This window comes from Danio rerio, chromosome 4 (assembly GCF_052040795.2).
Source record: "Danio rerio strain M-AB ecotype USA chromosome 4, GRCz13ab, whole genome shotgun sequence".
Classification (NCBI taxonomy): Eukaryota; Metazoa; Chordata; class Actinopteri; order Cypriniformes; family Danionidae; genus Danio; species Danio rerio.
In genome coordinates this window covers 56,710,686-56,722,500 of record NC_141024.2, presented here as the reverse complement: position 1 = coordinate 56,722,500, position 11,815 = coordinate 56,710,686, and the positions used below count along the sequence as shown (strand labels likewise).

Genomic DNA, 11,815 nt, shown 5'->3' with positions numbered 1-11,815 from the left:
AAGTATCTGTGTTCCCCATAATCTTTATACAGGTAATTATGACACACCCCTTTGTGTCTCTTTTTAACTCTTGACCATTTTTGAATAGGTTTTCTAGTCTAAGGGGTCCTGCTATTCTTGGCTCTCAGCCCACCAGCTCATGTCAACAGAGATGTTACAGGTCTATGTCAGCAAAGTATAGATACAACTTATGCAAAGGAACTAAGGGTTTACATACATTGTTATGATAGGATAATAACTTGATAATATGTTACTCATTCTAACTTCTGCCACATATAGCTTCATACAAGTATTTAACATATATAATCAGTGCTTTACATATTCAGTTATTCTACACAATCAGCCATTCAGTAATAGCCTTCTCCTAGTGTTGCTTCTGTGCAGGCATACTCATATTACACAGTATTTTTAACACATGCTGGCATGTTTGCTGCAAACACTACATACATTTTGAGAAGAGAAAATTAACTGCTTTACACTTAGAAAATACTACACACTGAGAGAATAGAAATCTTCTTCAATCCCTCCTCTTAAGACTTTAGTCTTAATTTTATTGTCTTTTAACCCAAAGTGCAATTTCATAATCCAGTTCTCTTAATTACCTCTATCTAGTGACTGATATAAGCCACATATCTGTTATGAATTAACTAGATTATGCCACTGTACTTTGACAGAAGTCCAGCCGAACATCTCCCCTCTCTTTTGATTTGAAGGAAGTAAAAGACTGTACTCTGTTTTTTTCTCTTAACACATCAAAGACAACAATGTTTTAAGCATAAGTATTCAGTTGGTTCAGTGCTAGCTGCTGGTTTTCACACTCATGTAGAATATACTGAAGTGATATTATATATAGGAACCATAAAAGCAATATGCAAACAAATTCAATATACAAACATAAAAAGTATCAAATGTTGATCTTGATCTTTGCTCATCCTTGTTTCTCTTCTTCTAAGCTATCAGCATCTTCACTTGACTTTAATAGATGTTGATGGAGATGTGTGGTTAAGAGTCTGAGTTTTGAAATCTGCAGTTGTGCATTCATTATCCCTTGACTTGTGGCACTTCTGTATGTGGTATTCAGGCATATTATCAGAATCACTCTTTACTTTGTTCTGATTAACTTCTCCTTCCACACGTTGCACTTAGTAGTTTAGAGCTTTGTAATATTCAGGCTCCTCTGTTTCCGGTCAGCTTTCCCTTGCTGGAGTTGTTTCCTTTCGCTCCTTTGAGGCATTGGTACCCCATTAATGGCATCCACTTTGGCAGCTGTTGGATTTGCCCTCATCCAGATATGGTCCTTTCCTCCTGAGCTCTCTCCTTTTTCCAGAACATCCACAGATAGACTCGATCAGCTGGACCAATTGGACCTTGTATCACTGCTCTCTCACATGACTCCTTTCTGGTTTCCTGCACAGATATCGCTTTACACATTACACAAACCATTCCAAGAGGTTATGTGCAAGGTTATAGGTGAGATTATATGCAAGGTTTTATGCAAAGTTTCATGTGGTTTCTTGCAAGGGTCGACCCAATAGTAGTTCATGCAATGCGGTGTTAGATGCCTGTTTCTGTCAGTTTCCATGCCATCATTCACCAATGCACTTGTTAACACATTAAACCCATTAAGTTTATTATTTTCACATATTTCATTGAGCGTTGGCCTTGATGGATCATCTTCATCTCTTTCAGCCATTTCTGGTAATTGAGCATAATACAATTACTCTCTCTTTTGCTTTATTCACAATTTTTCATTTAGATGGTTTTATTTATTAATCACTTTTTAACTTTGATTTTAATTACTTTATGAATGCAAACCTTTTATGAACTTATTTCTGCTGGTGTTTCAAATCCTTGGAAGTACTTCTTTCGTCACAAATGAATAACTGTTCCTGCTTCATAATTTGCTTCTGGTACCATCTCTAATCATCTACTCATCATAGTTTCTCAACTGTGCTTGTTTACGGAATAATTCTCTATCCAGTCACCACCAAAAACAGTCATCATCTCTCACTGTTTGGAGCACTGGTCTCCAGCCAAGTCTTTTAATTGAACTAGATCTTTGTGAAGCTGTAGATAATTCAATCATCCACATATTGTGACAGTGTCCATCCTAAGATCTTCTCCCTTATTATAACCCTTATGCGTTCTGGTGTATACAGTATTTGCTAGTCATCAAGCTGCACAAGTACAAACAAGTTTCTACCCTCCTCTGGTAGTTACCTAAAATAAACTCAATAGAAACTAAGCACTTAATAATAATACATACATTAATAGTAATACATTTACCATCCAAAAGAACATATCTCCACAAACAATATGAACTGGAAAATCTTCTCCTATTGATTGCTCTTAAATCATATTATCAAAATTAAGCCTCTTTTATCTGTCTTGATTAACCATTTATTTTAATTATCAAATTAACTTCAATTAAATATTATTAGTTACTTATAATTTATTACTCTTAAATTTAAATTTAAATAGAAATGTCTAGGAGAGATTGTTTATTACAGTAAATGTTTCTATTAATGCTCCTATTTTTACACTTTTCAATGGAGTTTTATACCTATTTCAGCATCTAGTGTTTTTCTTTCTGGGCAGATCTACATCTGATTTAATTTTAACCCTGACTATGCTGGCTGATTTCATCTGCATCTCAGTCCTGTAATGACAATCATTTAGTTGGAATTTGACACTTCTTTCCTTTACTAATTTATTTTCTGATCTATATATTAATTCCTTTTTTGTCTTTGAGTTATTTTCTTTGGGCTGACAATTATTTCCTAAGGCATTCCCCTCAATTGTTGTTCATACAATTTTGATGCACTTTTTTATCAGCTGACTAAAACTTACTGTATGTTTTGTAGGTTCCTTTTTGCTCTGTTTTAACTATTATTCCTTAATATTTTCTTCTAATTATTCTTCACATATGTTTTCATGTAAAACATTATCTTTTTCTTAAACACTTTTCTCTTTCAATTTTTCTTATAGTAATTTAGAACTGTTACTTTTTGACCTTATGTCCTGTGAATTTATTTCAAATTGTTATTTCAATCTTTCCTTTAACTATAAATCATTTTTCTAGATTTGAATTTTTCCAGTTTTCAATATCCAATCTTGATTTAGGTCATTCACAATAAGATTATGCTTAGATATTATTGCCTTATCAAAAGCTTTTTCTTTTTCTTTAGTTAGTCTCCTGCATTGTAATTTATCCTTCTATGTTTAAGGACCTTTATGATTAAACCTATTAAAACTTAAACCTAAATTATTTAACATTCATCATAATTTATAATTTCAACATTACACATTTAAAGTTTCACTGTAGAATTTCCTTATAACACTTTTTCTTACTTAAATATTTGCATGGTAATAATTTCTCTCAAATTGACAGGAGTCTGATTTGATACAAGAATGGGTAGCTACACTTTTGTTCTTAATTTTCCTTCTGTAATGCTTGAACTTAATTTGGACTATAGGAGCTACTTTGAGGTGGACTGTCAGACTATCCCCCCTCGCAACCTGAGACAACTAGCTCACAGATTGGTGCTTCTGTGGTGTCCTGACATTTCTTCATATCAGGGCACAGTTTTTCCCCCTATCTCTTTGGGCTGGCTTCTTTCTTTGACTCAGCTGATGTAAAGTTCTGGTGGAGCGTTTTTTCTTTTTGATCAGTTCATCAGTCTCTTGTTAGTGTCTCTTTTGAATGTCTCTGAACAAATGTAGCTTTTTCAGTCCTCAGTAAATCCTGGGCATAAAGTTCATGTCACAAGTGTCCACAGCCATTTTGCTCTTTGTGTTTTTTCACACACCTTTCCATTTGCCAGTACACTTAGAGATGTCTGGTAGGTACGAGACTACAGTCCCCCAAAGTTCATCCCTATGTCCTCTTAATTAATATATATAGAATTTAGCTCATGACTTAATAAATCTTATTTTTTTCTTTTTTTTTCTTCTTTCCCATTTTTTCCTTCATCAAATAAAGACTCCTTTTATCCAATTTGTTTTTATTAATTCATTAATTTATTTATTTTGTTTGCTGTTTAACAACTTATTTTTTCTAATTCTCAATAATTTTTATCATATGTAAATATGCTTAATTTTCTATTTGTTAAATGTCCTTATAATAAATTTGTTTTTTGGCTTCAGATTGTGCTTCACTTATTTTTATTAATTTATTCTAGTGCTTCCTCACTAGTTACATTAAATCTTACATTATGTAATTTCTCTAACATTTCTGTTTTTAATTCACCAGCACTACATGGTGCTTACATCTGATATAACTGTTCAAAATCCTTACTGCAATAGCTTAGAGTTCATAGTACTAATTTAACTCCACATATTTGTTTACTTAAAGCATTTTTTTCTAACAGAAATGCAATTTGTAATTCTCAATCACTTTTTAAGTACATAAAATATTAACTACAACATTTTTGAACTCACTATGATGTTCTTTAATGTCTCCTCAGTGTCTATGCTTTATATCTAACTCACTGCTTTTACTACAAATAGCTGTTGGCTCACAATGACAGCCTGTAGCTGACTTTAAGACAGATGACAAGTCAACTTAAGCCACAACAATTTTTTAGTGCACTTAAACATAATTTTATCTTTTAAAGCTAAATCTTGTTTTCTTCAAAATGTTACTGTTTTTTGTAATTTTTATCTTATCTGTTTAATATAAATTTTTAAACATCTTCTCTTTTTATTCCATTAAACAATGTTTGGACTTCCTTTTTCTCCATTTTCCTATGCTTCTTTTCCCTTTCAAAAATGAGCATTTTTGTCTCATAGATTTTCCTAATTCATTTTTCTTTAAACTTATTTTCCTTAAACATTTGATCATTAACTCTTCAATTAATCAATATTCATTAAAGTTTTTTCTTCTTATTCTTTATTTACTCAAATTATTAACTTATCTATTTTTTTCATACTGAAATTTATTTCCTGATCAATATAAATATTTATATCCATATATAGTAATTTCTATGCTTCAGTTTTTTATTTCTTAATATTTATTAATATATCTTCTAGTTGCGTTTTTTATTACACAACTCTGTTTATTAAATCTAATTCTATCATTGGTAATTCCTTATTTCATTTACCTTATATTACTTTATAATATTACTATTTATTTAATACCTTATAATATATCTTTACTCTTTAGCTTCTATCTGTCCTGTGTAACTTTTGTTCTTAAAATAGACAGATTCTTACCACTCCTGAACCAGACCTTCTTCCAGACTGTCAACATGTCAGGAATTTCAGTCCCCTCTTAGCCTAGTTCATACTTAAAAACACTTCAAAGACACAGAGATTATTCAGAAAAATGTTTAACTAGTATATTCTTGTTTTTAGTCTGTGTCTTTCAAATGCAATATGATCTCAATTAATCTTATAAGGCTTAATCCTCCTCTGTATCAAAATCTCTTCCCTAAACTGCATCACTCTCTATCTTATTGTTCTTAAATCACACAACATATGCAGTCCTTTTTATCTTATAATATAACAATGATAATTCTTTTAAACTCACTCTTATTGCAACCATACTTCTAAACACAATCATACTTCTCACTCATCCTAACTCATCTCTTACGCTGTGTAACCTGAACCTCACCTCTATTCTAGTCTCTCTAGAGCAAGGGTGGTAGCTTCTGCATACCAGTATCTTCAGTCCAACACAGACAAATACACAAATACTTACAATTAAATAAATACACTATACTACACTCCTCTTGAGTGACCTGTTACTTCTGCTCCTCTCTTTACTGCTCTTCAGTAAAAATAGCATTTTACAGGGTTTTTGCCTTTTTTCCCCCAACCTCCTGAATAATAATATTTATCATTATTAAAACAGAACGGGTACTCCGAGGTCTTTGCGCGCTTCTTTCTACTTTATTAATCTGTTTTAATCTCTTAACTGTCACCACACTTTAAGAACTTCCTCTTAAAACTTATAAATGCTCTATGCATATTCTTCATTATTAAAAATTTCCCAAACATGAGTAACAGTTACTAGTTAACGTTTATCCTATCCATCAAGGCCCTCTTAGGAAAACACAGATCATTTGCATGCAAAATAACAATCTTCTGGTATTCAAAACCCTTGTTTCCTTTTTTATGTTTACTTTTACTTTTTTAGTTTTACTTGTAGTTCGTTATAGCTGGAGAAACAGTTCAAGTGACTTTTTACCGTTACAAGCAGGTCCTTGGCAGAAAAAACACAAACGTATAAGCTTAAAATTGCTTACCGTTTTTTATTGTGGCCTGTCATGTCCTCGGTTTGATCATCTGGGCCACTGGTTGTTGTTGTTTTGTTTGTATTATCTATGTGCCTTTCCCTAGCATGTTTTGTTTTGATCCTCCGCCACATGCCTTCTGTTTACTCTCTAATTCCACGCCCATCCTCCTGTTTAAGCTATTACGTTATTAAGTTAATGTCACTCACCTGTTCTTCTTGATTTCTCCCTCTATTTATTCCTTCCCTTAGCGCTGTCCTGTGTCAGATTGTTGTTTGCCCTTCTCGTGTTTCCCTCGATCTCCCGGTCCTGTCCAGTCAGCCTTTTTCCTGTTGTTTCTGAATCCCGGTCTACATCTTTGATTTTGCCTTTTTCTGCTACCAGGCCCGTTCCTGTTTAGTTTCATTCCTGCTGCTCGCCTGTCTCTTCTCTCCGCTTCAGCTATCCATTTTTCGTCCTCCTCCAGCCCCGCAGCGCTCACTCTTCCTCGCGGGTGTCGCGGCCCAGGAAACGCAACCCAGCGGTATCGCCCCCTGCCGGCGGTACCTATTATTACACCCTCTGGGAGAAGCCTGTCCTCTCTACGAAGAGGTTTTTGTTCCTTGTTTTTTTTGTTGGATTTTTTGGACAATTTTGTTACTTTTTTCCCTTTTTTCTGACTTTAGTTTTCTAAGACTTTTTTCCTCTACGGAGAGTTTACGTTTAAGTTTTTTCCCTCTGGAAGTTTTTGAGAATCCTCCATACTGAAGCTATTGAACATCTAATTTTCCTCTCCGGAGCTGTTTTTGTTGAAGAACCTTTTTCCCCTCTGAGTTTGCTATTTTGCTTATATTTGAATAAACTGTGAAGGACCTGCATTTGTGTCTTCTGTTTGCCTTGATCAGATCCCTGACAGTGGCCACATATTTGTGTTTTTCCTCCAAGCCCCAGCATGTCCAGTGTCACCCGTTCGTCTCTTTCCAGCCCCACGTTGGGCGCCATTTGTCGTAAATTCGACGTCTTATAAATTAGAAATTATTAGACCAGAGGTTTTGAATATCAGAAAATAGACTTTATTCTCCATAATAAAGCCGAGAAAGAGCAGAGCAGACCCCAGAGCATTCTGAAGTCTCTCCTGGACACCTTCTGAAATATCTGTGTTTGTTACAATTTTTATACAGGATTATTTGACACACCCCTAAGTCTCTTTTTCACTCTTGACCATTTTTGAATAGGTTTTTAGTCTAAGGGGTCCTGCTATTCTTGGCTCTCAGCCCACTAGCTCATGTCAACAGAGATGTTACAGGTCTATGTCAGCAACTGTTTTGACACCAAAGTTCTCTCTCCATAGATGCAACTTATGCAAAGGAACTAAGTGTTTACATACATTGTTATGATAGGATAATAACTTGATAATATGTTACTCATTCCAACTTCTGACACATATACCTTCATACAAGGTATCATACATACCTTCAAGTATTTAACATATATAATCAGTGCTTTACATATTCAGTTATTCTACACAATCAGTCACTCAGCCTTCTCCTAGTGTTGCTCCTGTGCAGGCATACTCATCTTACACAGACATATCACTTTATTTTTAACACAGGATGGCATGTTTGCTGCAAACACTACATACATTTTGTGAAGAGAAAATTAACTGCTTTACACTTAGAAAATACTTCACACTGAGAGAATAGAAATCTTCTTCAATCTCAGCCTGCCTGTTGGATATTTCACACTGGATGAAAGATCATTATCTTCAGCTGAACCTCGCAAATACAGAAATGCTTGTAGTTTCTGCCAACCCGACTCTACACCATAACTTTTTAATCCAGATGGATGGGGCAACCATTACTGCATCCAAAATGGTGAAAAGCCTTGGAGTAACGATTGATGACCAACTAAACTTCTCTGACCACATTTACAGAACTGCTCGATCGTGCAGATTCGCACTCTGTAACATCAGAAAGATCCGACCCTTCTTATCTGAACATGCAGCTCAACTCCTTGTTCAAGCTCTTGATCTCTCCAAACTGGATTACTGCAACTCTTTACTAGCTGGGCTTCCAGCTAACTCTATCAAGCCTCTTCAGCTGCTCCAGAACGCAGCAGCACGAGTGGTCTTCAATGAACCTAAATGAGCACATATCACTCCACTGCTAGTCCGTTTGCACTGGCTGCCAGTTGCTGCTCGCATCAAATTCAAAGCTCTGATGTTTGCCTACAAAGTGACTTCTGGCCTTGCTCCTTCTTATCTGCACTCACTTCTGCAGATCTATGTGCCCTCCAGAAACTTGCGTTCTGTGAATGAACGTCGCCTCGTGGTTCCATCCCAAAGAGGGAAGAAATCACTTTCGCGAACAATCGCACTTAATCTGCCCAGTTGGTGGAATGAACCCTAACTGCATCAGAACAGCAGAGTCACTCGCTATTTTCAAGAAACGACTAAAAACTCAACTATTAAGTCTCCACTTCACTTCCTAATCTGCAATTGCCTCTCTGGATATCACACTAACTGTACAAAAATAAAATAAAATAAAATACTAATACTACTAATACTTTCCTTCTTAGACTTTACAGACCTGAAACTTGCCTATAGCACTTATTCATTGTTGCTCTTATAGTTGTGTAAATTGCTTCCTTGTCCTCATTTGTAAGTCGCTTTGGATAAAAGCTTCTGCTAAACGACTAAATGTAAATGTGAATGTAAGAGTCTCATGCTCTAGCGACTGAGCTAGCCGGGCTGATGAGAAGCTCTTTCAAGAGCTAGACACCGTTTTCAGTAATACCTTCCCTACTCGTGACAATCTTCTGCTAAATCCTGATTTCATCTTGTAACGCTGGACAGAATGTGGCCCTGGATATATGCCCAGTGCACGTGTTAGCAGTTGCAAGGCAGCAAAATGCCTAATTTGTGCCTGGGTGGGCTTGAACAACCAACCTTTCTGTTAACAGCCTAACGCGCTAACCGATTGCACCACAGAGACTTAGTAAAAGGTCACCTACAGTGGTAGAAAGGCGGAACTTTGTCTCAAAAGGTCTGCTATATGAACCCTTATGAAGGTTTGCTGTTAGAGAGAGGCAACAGAAATGCCCAACGTGGGGATCTAACCCACGACCTTAAGATTAAGAGTCTCATGCTCTTCCGACTGAGCTAGCCTAGCTGATAAGGCGCCATTTGAAGAGAAAGACACCGTTTACAGTAATACCTTCCCTACCCGTGACAATCTTCTGCTAAATCCTGATTTCATCTTGAAACGCTGGACAGAATGAGGCCCAGGATCTATGTCCAGTGCAAGTGTTAGCTGTGGTAGAAAGGCGAAACTTTGTTTCAAAAGGTCTGCTTTATGAACTCTTATAAAAGTTTGCTGAGAGAGAGAGGCAACAGAAATGCCCAACGTGGGGATCTAACCCACGACCTTAAGATTAAGAGTCTCATGCTCTTCCGACTGAGCTAGCCTAGCTGATGAGGTGCCATTTGAAGAGTTAGACACCGTTTGCAGTAATACCTTCCCTACCCGTGAAAATCTTCGGCTAAATCCTGATTTCATCTTGTAACGCTGGACAGAATGTGGCCCTGGATATATGCCCAGTGCACGTGTTAGCAGTTGCAAGGCAGCAAAATGCCTCATTTGTCCCTGGGTGGGCTTGAACCACCAACCTTTCAGTTAACAGCCGAACGCGCTAACCGATTGCGCCACAAAGACTTAGTAAGAAGTCACCTACAGTGGTAGAAAGGCGGAACTTTGTTTCAAAAGATCTGCTATATGAACCCTAATGAAAGTTTGCTGAGAGAGAGAGGCAACAGAAATGCCCAATGTGGGGATCTAACCCACGACCCTGAGATTAAGAGGCTCATGCTCTACCGACTGAGCTAGCCGAGCTGATGAGGAGCCATTTGAAGAGTTAGACACCGTTTACAGTAATACCTTCCATACCCGTGACAATATTCTGCTCAATCCTGATTTCATCTTGTAACGCTGGACAGAATATGGCCCAGGATATATGCCCAGTGCACGTGTTAGCAGTTGCAAGGCAGCAAAATGCAAAATTCATCCCTGGGGGGGCTTGAACCACCAACCTTTCAGTTAACAGCCGAACACGCTAACCTATTGCACCACAGACACTTAGGGAAAAGTCACCTACAGTGGTAGAAAGGCGAAACTTTGTCTCAAAAGGTCTGCTATATGAACCCTAATGTAAGTTTGCTGAGAGAGAGAAAGGTAACGAAACGCCCAACGTGGGACTAGAACCCACGACCCTGAGATTAAAAGTCTCATGCTCTACTGACTGAGCTAGCCAGGCTGAAATGAAGCTCTTTCAAGAGCTAGAGACCAGTCACAGTAATACCTTCCCTACCCGTGACAATCATCTGCTAAATCCTGATTTCATCTTGTAACGCTGGACAAAATGTGGCCCAGGATCTGTGTCAAGTGCACATGTTAGTAGTTGCAAGGCAGCAAAATGCCTAATTCATTCCTGGGTGGGCTTGAACGAGCAACGTTTCAGTTAACAGCCAAACGCGCTAACCGATTGCACCACAGAGACTTAGTAAGAAGTCACCTACAGTGGTAGAAAGGCGGAACTTTGTTTCAAAAGGTCTGCTATATGAACCCTAATGTAAGTTTGCTGAGAGAGAGAGAGAGGTAACAGAAATGCCCAACGTGGGGATCTAACCCACGACCCTGAGATTAAGAGGCTCATGCTCTACCGACTGAGCTAGCCGAGCTGATGAGGAGCCATTTGAAGAGTTAGACACCGTTTACAGCAATACCTTCCCTACCTGAGACAATCTTCTGCTAAATCCTGATTTCATCTTGTAACGCTGGACAGAATGTGGCCCTGGATATATGCCCAGTGCACGTGTTAGCAGTTGCAAGGCAGCAAAATGCCTAATTCGGCCCTGGGTGGGCTTGAACCACCAACCTTTCAGTTAACAGCCGAACGCGCTAACCGATTGCACCACAGAGACTTAGTAAGAAGTCACCTACAGTGGTAGAAAGGCGGAACTTTGTTTCAAAAGGTCTGCTATATGAACCCTAATGAAAGTTTGCTGAGAGAGAGAGGCAACAGAAACACCCAACGTGGGGCTCGAACCCACGACCCTGAGATTAAGGGTCTCATGCTCTACCAACTGAGCTAGCCGAGCTGATGAGGAGACCTTTCAAGAGTTAAACACCATTTACAGTAATACCTTCCCTACTTGAGACAATCTTCTGCTAAATCCTGATTTACCTTCTGACCTTAACAGGTGGAGTTTTGGTTTAACGTCACTTATCAGTCATTCTGCAGTCCCTTGGCTCTTTGCAACCCCTGGACATTACTTCCTCTTTCTGTAACCTTTCTCTACATACCAAAACTGAACACTTCCGTGCATCTTTAATATATTTCACAACTTCTACAAGCATCAGGACAACTTGTGACATGTCTAGACTATAGTTCTGGAACAAAGGCCCCCACCCTCAATTTATTCTTATTCTGCTTTTCCACTTGTCAGCAGTTCTTCTAAAAAGTATGCAGCACAGTAAAAAAAAGGAAGTTTGTCTGGTCAAGATGTTTTATAATACAAAAGAGAAAGATTGATTAATCTGTTG

At 37.5% G+C, this 11,815-nt stretch overlaps 2 protein-coding genes and 1 long non-coding RNA gene across 3 annotated transcripts in view; 1 reads left to right on the top strand and 2 right to left on the bottom strand.

The window, feature by feature from the left end:
• Positions 1 to 11,815, bottom strand: part of LOC796311 (zinc finger MYM-type protein 1) — an 854,498-nt gene that overhangs the window by 224,566 nt on the left and 618,117 nt on the right. The window lies entirely within an intron of this gene.
• Positions 1 to 11,815, top strand: part of LOC148682203 (uncharacterized) — a 429,467-nt gene that overhangs the window by 199,380 nt on the left and 218,272 nt on the right. The window lies entirely within an intron of this gene.
• The window catches only part of zgc:113135, a 1,020,739-nt gene that overhangs the window by 849,271 nt on the left and 159,653 nt on the right, over positions 1 to 11,815 (bottom strand). The window lies entirely within an intron of this gene.